This window comes from Microcebus murinus, chromosome 8, assembly GCF_040939455.1.
Source record: "Microcebus murinus isolate Inina chromosome 8, M.murinus_Inina_mat1.0, whole genome shotgun sequence".
NCBI classification, from domain to species: Eukaryota; Metazoa; Chordata; class Mammalia; order Primates; family Cheirogaleidae; genus Microcebus; species Microcebus murinus.
This window is the reverse complement of record NC_134111.1, coordinates 21,615,591-21,631,713: the sequence shown is the minus strand read 5'-3', so window position 1 is coordinate 21,631,713 and position 16,123 is coordinate 21,615,591. Positions and strand designations below refer to the sequence as shown.

Genomic DNA, 16,123 nt, shown 5'->3' with positions numbered 1-16,123 from the left:
GTATCACAAGAATAGAAAAGCAAATACCACATGTACTCACCATTAAATTGGTACTAATCAATCAAAACTTATGCACACATATGGAAATAACTTTCATTGGGTGTTGGGCAGGTGGAACGTGGGTAGAGGGGATAGGTAAATTCACACCTAACAGGCATGATGCGGGATGTCTAGGGGATGGGTATGCTTGTAGTTTTGACTCGGGCATTGCAAAGGCAATTTTTGTAACCAAAGAGTTTGTACCCCCATAATACTCTGGAACAAAAAAAATTTCATTAGTCAGGTTTCTGATATCAAGAGATATTGAATATTTATTCTTTTATTTCTGAATGGACTTTAAAATCATTTTTAATGTTCTGGAAAAAAATCCTGTTAGGCTTTTTGAATCAAATTACATGTGTATACATTTATTTGGATGGAAATGAACTTCACACTATCCATTCTTCCCAGGCAAGCACATAGTATATCTTCATTTAGTGTATATACTTCCTTTGTTTCTCTTGGTAGAATTCTGTAAATTTACTCATAGAGGTGCTAAACATTTGTCAAATCGATTCCTATATGTTAAATGTTATATTGCCACCGTGAACAACATCTTTTTCAACTGCATTTTAATGCTGTTAATATTAAAATATAGAAAACAATTTTGGTTTATTGCTCTTTCATCTAACTACTATGTTGGACTCGTATCAATTGGTATTCCTTTCATTTGATATCCTTGGATTTTCTATTGACACAATTTATTTTTCCCAGCAGGTAATGATACAGTTGTACACTGCATAACATTTCAGTCAACAAAGGACTGCTCATATACATTAGTCCCATAAGATTATAATACTAAGTTTTTACTGTACCTTTTCTATCTTTAGATATGTTCAGATACATAAATACTTAGCATTATGTTGTAGTTACCTACCGTGTTCAGTACAGTAAAATGCTTTACAAGTTTGTAGCCTAGAAGCAATAGGCTGTATCATATAGCCTAGGTGTGTAGTAGGCTGTGCCATCTAGGTTTGAGTAAATGCACTCTGTGATGTTCATACAATGACAAAATCCCCTAACAGTGCATTTCTCAGAACATATCCCTGTAGTTAAGCATTGCATGACTACAATTTAGTCATTTTTTTGCCAGAGTTTTTCCAGTTATTTTTCTTTATGCTTTATTGAGTTTTCTTTTTTTGCCCCAAGTGGGTTCACAGGATCTTTATGCTTTATTGAATTTGCCAAAACATCTGCAACAATTTGAAATAATAACAATAATAGTAGGCACATGATCTTAAAACTTCAAGTATCATTTACAGACCATACAAAGCCATATTAAAAATGAAGGTAATTTGGAAAAAATTAGCCGGGCATGGTGGCGCATGCCTGTAGTCCCAGCTACTTGGGAGGCTGAGGCAGGAGGATTGCTTGAGCCAGGAGTTTGAGGTTGCTGTGAGCTAGGCTGACGCCACGGCACTCACTCTAGCCTGGGCAACAAAGTGAGACTCTGTCTTAAAAAAAAAAAAAAAAATGAAGGTAATTTGGGATTGGAAGAAATATAGAGATTGCCTAAGTTAACTCTTAATGGATTTATGAATTTCCCTTAAAACCTCAGATACTTTGCTTTAACATCTCTAGTAATGAGGAAGGAAATTCACTATTTATCAGTGTTCTAGGGCCGCCGTAACAAAGTACAGGCACTCTTCCACTTACCATGTGGTTATGTCCTCTAAACCTATGGTACATAGAAAATATTGTAAGTTGAAAATGTATTTAATACACCTAACCTACTGGACGTGACGAACATCATAGCTTAGCCTAGCCTACTGTAAACATGCTCATTACATTTACATCAGCCTGCATTTGTGCAAACTCATCTGGCAACACAGTGTACTAGAGTATCAGTTGTTTACTCTCATGAGTGAATGGCTGATTGGTTAAATAGCTCATGTAATTTATTGATGTTCTACTGAATGCATATCACTTTTACACCATCATAAAGTAAAAAAAAAATCATAAACTTGTGAATTGACGCATCCTAAGTCAGGAACTGTCTGCACTACAAACCAGGTGCCTTAAAACAACAGAAATATATTTTCTCACAGTCTGCAGGGTATATAAGTTTGAAATCAAGGTGTTGGCAGGGCCATGCTCCTCTCTCTGAAACCTCTAGGAAAAGATACTACTTCCTTGACTATTCCAGCCGCTGGCCCCAGGTACTGCTTGGCTTGTGGTTGGGTAACTCCAAGCTCTGACTGCATCGTGCACGTGTGTGTGTGTGTGTGTGTGTGTGTGTGTGTGTGTGTGTGTGTGTGTGGTCTTCACACGGTGTTCTACCAGTGTGCTTCTCTTCTTGTAAAGAAATTAGTCACATTGTATCAGGATCCACACTAATGACTTCCTATTAATTTGACTATATCTGTGAAGGGTCTATTTTCAAATGAAGTCACATTCACAGGTATTCCTTATTAAGAGAAAAATAAAAGCTGAAAGAGTTTGTGTGAACAACAATTCACGAATTTCAAAGCATCAAACCAAATGAGGTTTACTTCTCTGCTGAGGAAGCATGAGAGGAAAATATATTTATCAGATGAATATGGAAGTAAGACAAAGCAATTGTTTCGTTGATTACAGTTATAAAATTACTTTTTTTTTTTGTCTTATCACATAATTGTATGTTATTTGGCTACTTTTGATTGGGCTGAGGTTAAGTATTGTTTTTCTTTAACACAAACATTTACCAGAAGCGACACAAGTTAAATTTCACTCATGTTTGCAGTTTAAGCAAAATTGAGGCTGCTTTTAAGGCCTGCTTGATTTGTTTGCTCAGTCCTAGTCTTCATTTTAATTTTGCTTTAACAGAGTTTTGGGGTTGGGGGGACACAGCTCAACCCCTAACACTGTTGTAGGAGAAACAGGCTGGAGCACGCTATTCTGCTGTTGGACAGTCCTCATAGTTAGAAATTTCATCCCTTTTCCAAGCCACCATCTGCCTACCTATTATCTCCATACTTAGACATAGGGTGAACACCTACAAATTTCACCTGGCTACTGTTTTGTAGTTCACTCCTTAGAAGTAGTCACATCATTGATGGGGAAAAAAAAGTCAAGAAATTGCCACAATCTAGAAGATATAATTTATATGACAACTTTCTACTGTTAATTCATAGAGGAAACTTCAGAAATGTATACAATGAAGCTAGCATAGGGCTTGTGAGTCCCGAATATCCTGTTTCTGATTCTCATAAACGGTCTCAAAAGTTAAACCCTAATTCTGATAAATTACATGGCATCAGAGCATTTGGGTTGATCTTTGACAACCCAAGATCTATGACAATCCAGTCCAGCCTAGTTCCAGATATAACCTTGTATTTTCAGCCTGACCAAAGGCTAGTAATGGAGAGACTCTCACACTTTGAATATTTTCCTGTAGGTGCACAATTGGTGAAGAAATGGATGATCAGCAGTTCCACTGCTTTTTTAGCCCCCTTGTAATTGACCATGGTGACCAGAACAGAAGGCTGCTCCTAAGTGTCTCAGTTATGTTGGGGGATGTAGCCTGAGCAGCACAGCATGTTCGCAGAGCAAACCATGAAGGCAAATCAGGCAAAGACATTAAAAGGGAGATAATATGGGAAAGAGGAAAGCATGGTGTTAAAGGTTAATAATCCATTAATTCTTTGTTTGAAACTTATTTTTTAAAAAGAATATCCACAATATGCATGAAATGGAAATATAACTTGGATGCAGTGTAGAAAAATGGAAAAAAAATGTTCAATTTATTTGAAAAAAGACTTTCTTGAAGCTCTGACAACTGACTTAAGAAACCAAGCCTATTCTAACTACTTTCTTCTCTGCTATCCTCTGCTATTTATGTGGTTCCTTTATAAATATTACAAACATCCAGTTATTCTGATGCACATACTTTTTAGAATTAGATTATAGCCAGATGAGAAGTGAGATCTATCTAAAGACCACATATGCTATGTATAAAAATAATATCTATTGTGAGCATATTAAATACATTATTGATTACTTAGCATCCGAGGATATTTTTAAAGCTTCTTTTATACCTATATTGTCTATCATTGAGATATATAAACTGATCAAAGCCCTATAGTGGCTGATGACAAACTAACATTGGTTCTTTGGTGGCACAAAAATGACCCTAGTCTCTTGTGGAATTCATACCAGCAGTTGGGTGACAGTGTTCAGGAACACCCAGGGATTGGGGTCTGGACTTTTCAAGAACCTGACTCAACAAGGACCATGAAATCTTGGAGGCATTGTTTAGGCAGACCCTGGGGGTTTTGTGGGCTCCATAAATCAGAATGACTTGGAACTGAACTAGGCAAACTAATCCTACAGGTCACTCCACATTCCAACAACCCCACCTACAGGGCAAAGCTCTGATCACCTGGTTAGTATCTGCACTCTGTGGCAAATACTCTATCACCTCACCTCACAGAGTTACACATACCCTCTATATTTTGATTACAGACTTCATAAAAAAACTACCCCTAAAATTGAATGCCTTAAAGCAGCAACAGCTTTATGATATCTCATGATGTTATGAGGCAGAGTTGTGGATAGGGCTTTGTTGGCTGGTTCTTCTGCTCCTTGGGGCATTGAATGGGATCACCCAGTAGTACTGAGCTGGCAGCTGAACTGATCTGGGGGGATCAAGATGGTTTCATTCACATGCCCAGGCCTTGGAAGAGCAGGCTGGCATTTCAGACTCAGCTGGGCCCTTTCCATCTTCATGTACTTCAGGGTCTCTACACATGGTCTCGTCAACAGAGTGATTAAACTTCTTACCTCACAGGACCCAAGAGAATTATAACTTGGTCCCAGTAGTGAGGAATAGCTTCTCTGACATAGATAACACAAGGGAGTAATTAGGCAAAAGGATGTTAGAGAAGAAGCACCATTCAGGCACACAGCAGTATCTGCTTTCAGAATGAAGACACACTCAGGAAAACTATCAGGAGCATTCACATATTCTGATAAAAGACTATCAATATCCATCATGCACATTCAGTCTATGAGTGACAGATGCTGTATCATCCATCATCTTCACATGCTGTATACACACATCTCACCTCTATGTCCATGTCTTCATTCCTACGTACCAATCTACAGTAATGCTAGAAAGAGCACTCGACTGAGAATGTGAAGACCTCAGTTCTAGACTTTTGTCTTAATTTTAAGGGTCTCAGTTTCGTAACTTGTATAATTTTGCAGTTGGAATACATGGACATTCTGGAAACTCAGCAAATATTTTTAAGCACCTCCTACAAGTGAGACACTCAACTTCATGTCCAAATGCTCTGCCCTACATGTGAAAAGGTCACTCTGGATGTGGTGTGGGGAGAAGTTGAAAGGGCAAGACTGGACATGAGCGTTTCTGAAGGCATCCAAGAGAGAGGTCATGTTGACAATGGAGGAGACAGGGGTAGACAGATTTAAAATGGATTGGAACAGAATATAAGAATTAGTGATGAATTCCATATGGAAGGGTGAGAACAAGAGAGGTCTCAAGAAGAACTCAAGATTCTGGGCTGAGCCAGTGGTGGGTGGAGAGGCACTCACTGGGAAAGATGAGGTGCCAAGGGAGAAGATGTTTGGGAGAGGGAAGCCAAAAGGGAAATAGGCACAAATGACCCTGTCATCACACAAGGGATGGACATTCTTAAGGAGAAGTTCACATTTCAAGATTGCTTCTGAATGGCTGGATAACCTTGTTTTCTGGTTACTTCCTCCCTCTGCCAAGTACCCGTCCCTGAGCTACTCCCTGCATGCCCAGCTTCATCCATTCCATTGCACATTCTTACTGCCGCCAGGTGTCACCAATGTGGCTGGTACATCATAGTCACTCTGAGCACCAAAGTGAACTGAGTTTCATAAGCAAGTGGATTAGCTTGTGTCTTAATATTTCTCCATACATAAAGACCTAGTGAATCACTGGTTGCTCCTCCCTGCCCAATAACACGCTGGGGAGGTTTCCACTAGATATTAAGTGTTCTGGCTTATGTAATAGACTGTTAAATTTGTCTACAGAAGTCAAATGCAGTACAGTGAGAAATGGAGCATTTATCTTTGTGATTTAGGTCCAGAAAACTTTTAGTTGGAAATAATCACATCTGCCTACAATATACTGTGACTTATCTGGATAAGTTCTCCCATAGTCCTTTGCCTTGGCATGGACACTCCTCAATACACTTACCCCCTCCTTGGCCGTTCAGTGGATGCTGTGCTAATTCTCCCCTGGACACCGAGAATACTGCTCATCATAATCTTTCTCTCGCACACTGTTTAGTGGGGGGAAGCCACAGCCTTCCTTTTCCAGGACCCTTCCTGAATCTGACCAAGCCCCTCAACCAAGGCCAACAGCCCTTCTCCTCTGGAGCCCAGAGGATGGGCTCATGGGATCATGTTTAAGTCTTTAAGGGCCAGAGCTACCAGGACCCCATCGGCAATTGCTCGCAGCATCTCACTTTGTTCTGTCCTCAAGCATGGCTCTTCTCTCCAGTTGCCCCATGAAAACCAGTCAGTTAAGCCTCATGGATCTGATCCCCAATAATTCATAAACATTATGTAGTCATTTGGGTGCATGCAAAGAATGATTTTCTGATACATAAAAGCTCAAGGGAACTCTGTAGAAAAGACAATACATAAAATCTCAGGGCAAATTTAACCATTGAATCATTAAATTAATATTGAAATGACAGTGGAGTTTCACAAGGAGGGTTACACATTTTCAGCAACATATGTTTATTAAACACATGTACGTTATTGTGCAGGCCTTGGAAATAAAACAAAGAATAAGCAAATGTCCCTGTCTTCAAGGAATTCAGCCTAATGAAGGGACACAAACCAATTCAGGTGCTATTGTATAAGGGTAGGGTCCCAAGAGGTGAGGGGTGACCAGGTCCATCAGGTTGTCACAAGACACTTTGTGGAAGAGATGCTTCCATGAGCCATTTTGAGGCTGATCTGACTGTGACTATCATCTGTGACCTCTGATTTCAATTGTTGTGTTTGTAACAAGATCCTTATTTCTCTTATTCATGAAGCTTATCATAACAATCATTACACATTTGAACTCATATATAATCGTGCATTAGTAGCTGGCATTGGTATCTTTTGTATATATTGGATTCTACAAAAGCTTACTTTAGGGGGGGAAAAGGTTGAATTGCTCCATGTGAAAACATTGTCTCAGGTAATAGGGAGCTATTTAAATTGGGAAGTCTCACCATCAGATGTACAATTTAGAAAACTCACTGGGCCAGATGCCCAATGGGTGTAGCTTGGCATGAAGTGCTGGCAAGACAGAGCCTGTGCCTCTGCCTGTGGTTCTGAACTGTCTCCTAATTCCAGGACTGTCCTGTTGGACCTCTCCCATGACTTCTGAACCAGGTGTGGGAAGAAGCACCGATGGGTGGGAAGGGAGGGAATCCTGCCAGGAGATTGCCAGAGGGACAGAAGAGACTTTGATTTTGATATTGTTTGTGAATAATTGCAGACGCCAAGAAAGAAGCCACAACTGATCTCAGCCAAATATCAGATGGTTGCAAGAGAGCTTCCCAGTATTAACACCTAGCTGCTGTGTCAGATGTCAGAAGGTTCATGAGGTTGTGCAAGCAGAATGTCAGCTCGGTAGAGATTGAGGAAGTGTTGCAGTCACCTGGGTTATATCAAAGGGCTCATCGTCCTCTCTCTCCATTTTTAAAAATTTCTGTCCTCACTTTTAATTACTATTTACACTATCATGGAGGAAGTTTGTGATGTTTTACAAAGTGTGCAACTGATATTGTGTACTTTTCATGGTTCAATTAAAGTGAACCTGGCTATTAGAAAACTAGCTATACAAAATAGATCTTAAACTCTGGATGAAGTGTGAACTAAAAATAGAGAACTATGTGTGAGTTAACGTTGGCCTGTGGGTGGTGGATGATTATCCCTTGAAAGTAATAGAATTCGTTGTTTTTTTATACACTCTGTAAATTAATCCTTTTAATAGTTATTACCAGCCTTTTCCAATATGATGGAAAAATGTTTTGATTTAGGTTTCATTATTCTGTTAAATTATCATCACTTATTATTCTGTTCCATTCTCCCAAACTTCTAACTCCTCCCCCCCCCCATTTCCATTACTTTTCCTACTTGGCTGCTTTATCGACTAAATTTTAATTAGGATTTAAAACATTTCCCCAAGCAGTCTAAGAGTAAAGTCTAAGGAAATAAGAATTGTGAAAGGTCCAGGGAGTTACATACTGCCAGTCAGATTTATTTTTTCAATTTTTATTGGGTAGATACTTACTATGCATCAGGCACTGGGAGAGGGGCTAGGGACCCATGATGAATAAGATAAAGTAGCTGTCTTCAAGGACTTGACAAGAGGAACAGTCAAGTAAAAAAAAATGATAATAATAAACAATGTGGCAAGTACAATGACTGTACTTTCATGGTTTATTCTGAGAGCAACATAGAGAGACACTTGACCCTGAATCTAAACCTGTGGTTAAGTCACCATCAAGTACTCCTATACAGACAGTCCCCAACTTACTATGGTTTGACTTAACATTTTTCAACTTTACATTGGTGTGAAAGCAATTCACATTTGGTAGAACATCAATAAATCATGTAAGATATTCAATACTTTATTATAAAATAGGCTTTGCATTAGATGATCTTGCCCAACTCTGGGCTCATGTAAATTTTCTGAACACATTTAAGATAGGCTAGGCTAAGCTTTGATGTTCAGTAGGTTAGGTGTTTTAAATGCATTTCCAACTTATATTTCCAACTTATGATGGGTTTATCAGACTGTAACCCCATCCTAAGTCCAGGAATGTCTCTTACTAGGCTCTGTAAAGGGAACAAGAAATCAAGAGGCGTGATTGAGTCATGAAAATAAGATGTTCACACATGAGCGTAATTATTAAAATCAAAAGGGTTCTCCAGAGAATACAGAACCAGTAGGATAGAGAGACAGACATCTAAAGAGCTGTATTTCAAGGAAACAGCTCATGTGGTTATAGGGTTGGCAAGTTGACAATTCATAGGCAGGTCAGCTGACTGGAAACTGTCAGGCAGGAGCTGATGCTGCAGTCTTGGGACAGCATTTCAACTTTCTCAGGGAAGCCTCAGTTTTGCTTTTAAGGCATTTCAACTGCTTAGGTGAGGCCCACCCCCATTATCAAGAATAATCTCCTTTACTTAAAGTCAACTGATTGCTCTGGAGAAAACATCAAAAGTGTGACTGGGCAACTTTTGCCAGTATATGTGTCTAATTTGCCATCCCAGCAGAATCCTACAACGGAGACACGGTTATCCAGAAAAGACGTGTGGAGGACCCTATTTATGGCGTGGACTTCCAGGAATTTCATGGGAGACTGACAACATTTTTAGAATTCTATACCACCAGCATTGTTGCTAGCCTGGACTGAAAGGGACAGAGAAGGAAAGAATTGAAGGAAGCATGGCCAGGAGTTGTGGCTCACCTAGCCACCTAGGAGGCTGAGGTGGGAGGCTCGCTTGAGGTCAGGAGTTTGAGAACAACCTAGGCAACATAGTGAGAACTTGTCTCTAAAATAAATAAGTAAATAAAAGATTTTTTTAACAAAAATCATGACTCTGAGGGCAGGGAAGATCACTTGAGGTCAGATGTTCGAGACCAGCCTAGGCAACATAGTGAGAACTTGTCTCTAAAATAAATAAGTAAATAAAAGATTTTTTTTACAAAAAGCATGACTCTGAGGGCTGGGAAGATCATTTGAGGTCAGGAGTTCGAGACCAGCCTAGGCAATATATTAAGACCCTGTCTCTAAAATAAATAAGTAAATAAAATATTTTTTTTACCAAAAGCATGACTCTGAGGGCAGGGAAGATCACTTGAGGTCAGGAGTTCGAGACCAGCCTAGGCAATATATTAAGACCCTGTCTCTAAAATAAATAAGTAAATAAAATATTTTTTTTACCAAAAGCATGACTCTGAGGGCAGGGAAGATCACTTGAGGTCAGGAGTTCGAGACCAGCCTAGGCAACATATTAAGACCCTGTTTCTAAAATAAATAAATAGATAAATAAATAAATAAAAGTATTTTTACAAAAAGCATGACTCTGAGGTCAGAGCCTTGGATGCGGAGACATGGGCTGATGGGAACTCCTTGTGCTGACAGGGCAGGGCTGCTACCCCAGCAGGCCCAGAGGACAGTGAGCTTGCTCCTGCCCAGAACAGTGCAAGATCCTTCTGATTTGGACTTTGATGATAAATGCTGGAACAGGAACATTCCATTCAAGATTTAGGGAGAAGTTTGAGAGAAACTTCTCTTAGAGAAACTTCACTTAGAGAAAATTGACCCTGGTTTGGATTTATAATTTGCTCGTAGTGATGGCAAGATTTTTTTTCCAGAGCATTTAAACTATTACACAACTGAAAACAATATATTTTCCTTAAAAATAAAGATAACATATAAAATATGTATTATTTATGCAAATGAATGCAATATATTTTCCTGAAAAATAATTAAATATAATATATAAAATATAAATTATCTGTATTACACAGAGAGAAAATATCAATTAAATATTAAAATATTGACAGTTGTTATCAGACTTTAAACTTTCCAAGTTTTTTTAGTTTCATTTTCTAGAATAAACTTTTTACTTGATGAGAGAAAATATTTTTATTTATAATGCAAATATATCATATGAATCAAGTTTTTTTGGTTTGTGTTTGGTGTCAGGTCCATTAGAGTATTGGTTTGGAAAGAGCAATGACCTTATACAAAGACCTGATTTCTAGATTTATTGCTGCCTCTCAATACTTGGAGGTTGGACAAGCCACTTAACCTCTCTAAGGCTATTTCCTGTATTTCCTACATACGTCCCCAAAGTAGGTGTAAGAATCAAACGAGGTTATTTATGAAGGCTCTCTAATTCCCAGAATAAATGTCAGCAATGATTGTTGCAAAAATAATTTTAACACAGTTATCAATTTCATGTGCACAAGTAATATGCATTTACATTTTTATTAAATAAGCATTTTATAGTTTGTAAACTATCACTGATCTTACAAAACATATTTATATGGGATCATAATAAAGTAGCCCATTTCTGGAAGATCCTGTAAAAATCCCCAACACACTATGAATATTTAGATTTAAGTGGACTATTACATCATGTATCTAAGACAGTTTGAAAATTTCTTTTAAATTAACCAACGTCATGTTTGGTAAAAGAATGTAACCGATAAATGTTAACATGGTGAACAACAACAACAAAAAGTCAAATGCTTGTAGATATTAATCACATCTACAAAAATCTCTTCCTAGTAACACCTAGACTAGTGTTTGGATACTATAGCCTAGCCAAGCGGACACATAAAACTGACCAGCCCAGCTAGTGCATGCTAATTTCCAAATTGGTACCTGAAGGTTGAAATATCAAATGGTTTTGATCGTAAAATGCAAAGCCATACCCACATGCACTTCTGACCTGCACCTCCTGTGTCCTCTCCCCAATACCCTTCATACATTTCCTCATGCCTCATTGAAACACTACTTTAACTGACATGGAAATGGAATCATCTGGCATGTACACTCCTCATTTGACTGCTCTTCCCTCTGTTGCAATGTTCCTTTTAAAATGCCAACTTTTAGTGGTCAAGACACAGATTCATGTTGTCTCTCTGAGGCCCTCATATTTCCGAAGTGTTTTTGTGTTCTTACCATGTGAAGCTCATCTCTCTCATTGAAAACCTGGATGGGGTTTGTAACTAGTGAAGCACATGGGTGAAAGTAGAAGTGCTACTTACCATGCTGAGTCATTTACTTCTTAGCAAGGAAAGGACTGCTTCAATCTGTTAGATTATCAAAAGATACCTTGTTTGACTTTGCAAAACTTGCATTAAATGAGACAGCAATTTGACCCTATTTTACTTAGGAAATATGACCATATCATCTTTAGCAGCCCTTTACAAGAAGGCATCTTTAATTTTTGCTTCCAGCCTGTTCATAACTTCCTAAAGAACTCTTTTAATTAAGCTTTCTAATACAAAATATGATCTAAGTTTTCTTTGACACCATTTCCTTAAATATTTACAGAGAACTATGATATGGGCATGCACACATGATATTTCTATGTGTCTAGATTGTGTGTGCACATGTGTATTTGTGCTGATTTTTTTTTTTTGCAGAAGCTTGTGTCACTGATTTTTCAGATTACTGTCATCAAGATAAAATAAGAATTGCCATATTTAACCTTAGCAATAAAACTACTGCCAAGCATTGCAATCTAGTTTTTTTGGCTCTTAGTGTTAAGATTTCTGTCTTCACATTTATGTTTCCTGTTAGTTCCTGTATCAATTTAGAAAAATGTAAAGGGTAGCTATTAAAAGATATCTGGAAGGTAAAATGAATTTGCCACTCTCAGCAGAAAAGATGTCCACTTTTTAGCTTTCTTCTCCTAAGCAATCATTTGCTTTTCAATTTGCAAAATGAATTTTGACACAATGCCACATTATGCCACAAAATATTAATAGGTACAATTAATACATTGATATACGTTTGATTCTCTTATTCTTCATTCCTTTTTTGTTCTTTTAATCTGCTGTGACAGTTCTGTAATGGAGCACCAGAAATATGACTCTCAGGCAAGCCACACTGCTAATCATCAATATAGCATTGTATGTTGTCCAGCAGATACGTGTTCCTGTTTTGTCAGCACGAGTGATATTCTGTAGAATTTCTACTCAGAGTCAATGCTTTCCAAGATTTGTTTACAAGCAAAAATTTAATAGTATGTTCAGTTTGACCATGACAAGGTTTTTTGAGGGTTTTTTGTTTGTTTGATTTTTCTGCTGAGCAGGTTGCGGTTTTAGTTTTAATTGCAAGTTACAAGATAGAATTGTTAAAGCAATCTAATTATACAAGTTATATGTAAGCAACAAAAGTGAGGCTTTAGACCACCTTTCATTATTGGTTCTGTAATTCTTCAGCTGTAAAGGGATCTGCAAGCCACCTGTAAATTGTATAACAGTGGTCACTTTGGGGTTCTTGGCTTTTACTAATAACCCCAGTGAAATAATTAATGACCAGCTGTCTAGATTCCATCAATAACAACGCTATAAACAAATCCACTAATCAAAACAGTTATTCTTCTAAACTGGCACTTAGCAATAGTCATCATTCTGAAAGAACAATAATAATTGCTTTTAGGATACCCACGAGGGACAAATAAAAAATATTTGTACAAATCTGTGTCAATTTATCTCTTGGATCATATGCCAGTCTTGTTATCAAGGAAAAACCAACTCTCTCACCTGCTTTTAAATCCACACATTTGGAGTGTTCAGTGTGCATTCTGCCTAATCCAGGAAAGTCAAATTTTTCTTCTCTGTTAGGTAGAGGGCTACATATTTGGTGTACTATATGATAGTCATGATCTTCTTTCTTAATGGCAGGTGATCTATGCAGTCTATACATTGTGTATTATATATGTTACAGTGAGTGTTTTCACAGTAAACCAGTATAGACTGTAAATATTTTATATTAAGCATAAACACAGAAAAACTGAAAACATTCTCTTAAAGTATAATGCCTCTCCAATATTATGATTATGGGGAAAATTTGGACTATTTGGGTTTGCCTTTTATTTAGAACATTCATCAATCCTCATGAAAATCATGGACCTTAGCTAGATTTGTTGTATGTCAACATATTTTTAACATCCCCATAAACATAAAGACAAACCTATATTGTTTCAGAGTATTCTTATTTATCCAGAACATACTTAGGTAATTATCAAGTAGCATTAATAAATGTCATATTAATTATGTAGAATTACAGAAGAGGGTTATACCATAATCATGACAAAGGGTCCCGGAACCCAAGAGTATATATCATGAACCTCCGACAGCTCTTTGGAGGTAAAAGGGTGAAAAACAAGGTCTTCGGAGGCTGTCACTTGCGAGCACTGTGACACTCACTGTAAGGCAAGAACTCAGCACAGACTGAAAGTCAGAAGCTGTTTATGGTTTTGAAAAAAAGTCACCAAATTATCCTTTCCCCAGAAAAAATACAACTATTGTCTTATAATGTTATCACACTCCCATTAGTAATTATAAACAAATCGATAGACAATTTGGAACAAGAGATAAAAGAATATAAACACAAAGATTGATTCGTTTTCTTGTCACCGATTCAGTCTTTATCAACTATCAACTGGTAACTCTTGGATTTCATTTCTCTCACCTGAATAAAGATATTAATTGCTCAATTCTGTTTACTCTCTGCCCTACTGCTTACCTTGTTCCCTTAATTAGGATTAGCATTTCCCACCTCCTGATGTACTAGGATATATATGTGATACACACACGCACACACACACACACACACACACACACATATATATGAATAGATAGAGAGACAGAGGCCCTTATGACAACTGTAAATAACTGAATTATAATTTATGTATGATTATTTCTTCAATGTTTCTTTTCATGGCTCTTCCTCAAATTGCATGAAAATAGGAACTTGTCTGATCTGTTCAGCAGTGTACTCCCAATGCCCAGAGCACATATGTGGACCCCTGGAATACAATTAAAAGTGTGTGTTCAATAAATAATTTTAAAATGAATGAATGCATTTGTGAGCATGGTTGAGGGTCCCCTCACTTCTCTACACTGCAAGATTCACCTCCCTACAAGTGTCCCTGCCTGTAGACCAGCCTCACTCTAATTAGCCTCACTCCAAGTCACAGGATCCATCATCTCTTTGATGGGCAACCTACCTGGTGCCTTTTACCATTTTACTGTTAAGAAAAGCAGTTTCAGAGAGAGGGAATGGCTTGCACAGAGTGCTGGGATGGTTAAGTTATAGTGCCAAATTTCCATGTCTATGTTCCTGAATCCAAGTCCTTCTAATAAATCAATGCACTACTATTCTTGCTCCTTGCTTTTCCCTGCTTTGGTCTTACTTGTCCTGATTGAGTTCATTGCCCCTGCTTTTTTCATTCATTCTTTTGCTCTTAGCAACAGTTTTTCTGGTTGGGTAAATTCAGCCACTGGAGAATGTGGCAACAGATTCTTTGCTGCAAGACTTGGTTGGGACACTCTGCTTTTTCTCCCAACCCGGTGATTTGCACATGCAATATGGGAGTACAGTAGCTTTCCTGTGATTGCAGGTATAGGCAAAAGTCAGTGAAGCAATAAAACAATAAACTTAATCCTGCAAAAATAAAATAATATTTTTATGGAAATATTTCTAAACTGTTTTCGACTTTTCACTTTCTTAAGCAGGGTGTGCTAATGTCGTCTAGTCTGTTCTTGCTAAGTCAGGAGAGATGTATTTCGAGGCAGTGGAATGAAGGCTTTTAAAGGGCTCAGCTTCAATTACTTAGGAAATTCAGGCCTCTCCTAGTGCCCATGTAAGTGAAGAATCAACATGTGCTAAATAAATGCATCTGTTAGAATTGTTAGACACTGACCTGGGCCAGCAAGGAAGGTAGCAATATCTCTTCCCATGGTGTCTCTTCAAGTAAGAAAAATACCATCTGTTAGGACTGTTCTGATAATGGCATAATATATATATGGAATGGAATTTGAACCCTAGGACCTCAAAGTTTAAAATGCTTTTCAGGCCAGGTGCGGTGGCTCACGCCTGTAATCCTAGCACTCTGGGAGGCCGAGGCGGGCGGATTGCTCGAGGTTGGGAGTTCGAAACCATCCTGAGCAAGACCCTGTCTCTACTAAAAAATAGAAAGAAATTAATTGACCAACTAAAAATATATATACAAAAAATTAGCCGGGCATGGTGGTACATGCCTGTAGTCCCAGCTACTCGGGAGGCTGAGGCAGGAGGATCGCTTGAGCCCAGGAGTTTGAGGTTGCTGTGAGCCAGGCTGACGCCACAGCACTCACTCTAGCCAGGGCAACAAAAGTGAGACTCTGTCTCAAAAAAAAAAAAAAATGCTTTTCAATTCCTTTTTATTCATTGAGTGCTGAGAAATCATTTCCTCTCGTAGTTTAGGACCCAGCTGGACTGGATATGCAGCTCCAGAGAAGCAGCAAAGCTATCACAGTGATGAACATATAGAAAAAAGATATCCTTTTCTATATATTATTGAAAGATTT

At 38.1% G+C, this 16,123-nt stretch overlaps 1 protein-coding gene across 1 annotated transcript in view; it reads left to right on the top strand.

Moving 5' to 3' along the window:
* The window catches only part of NXPH2 (neurexophilin 2), a 109,896-nt gene that overhangs the window by 85,144 nt on the left and 8,629 nt on the right, over positions 1 to 16,123 (top strand). The window lies entirely within an intron of this gene.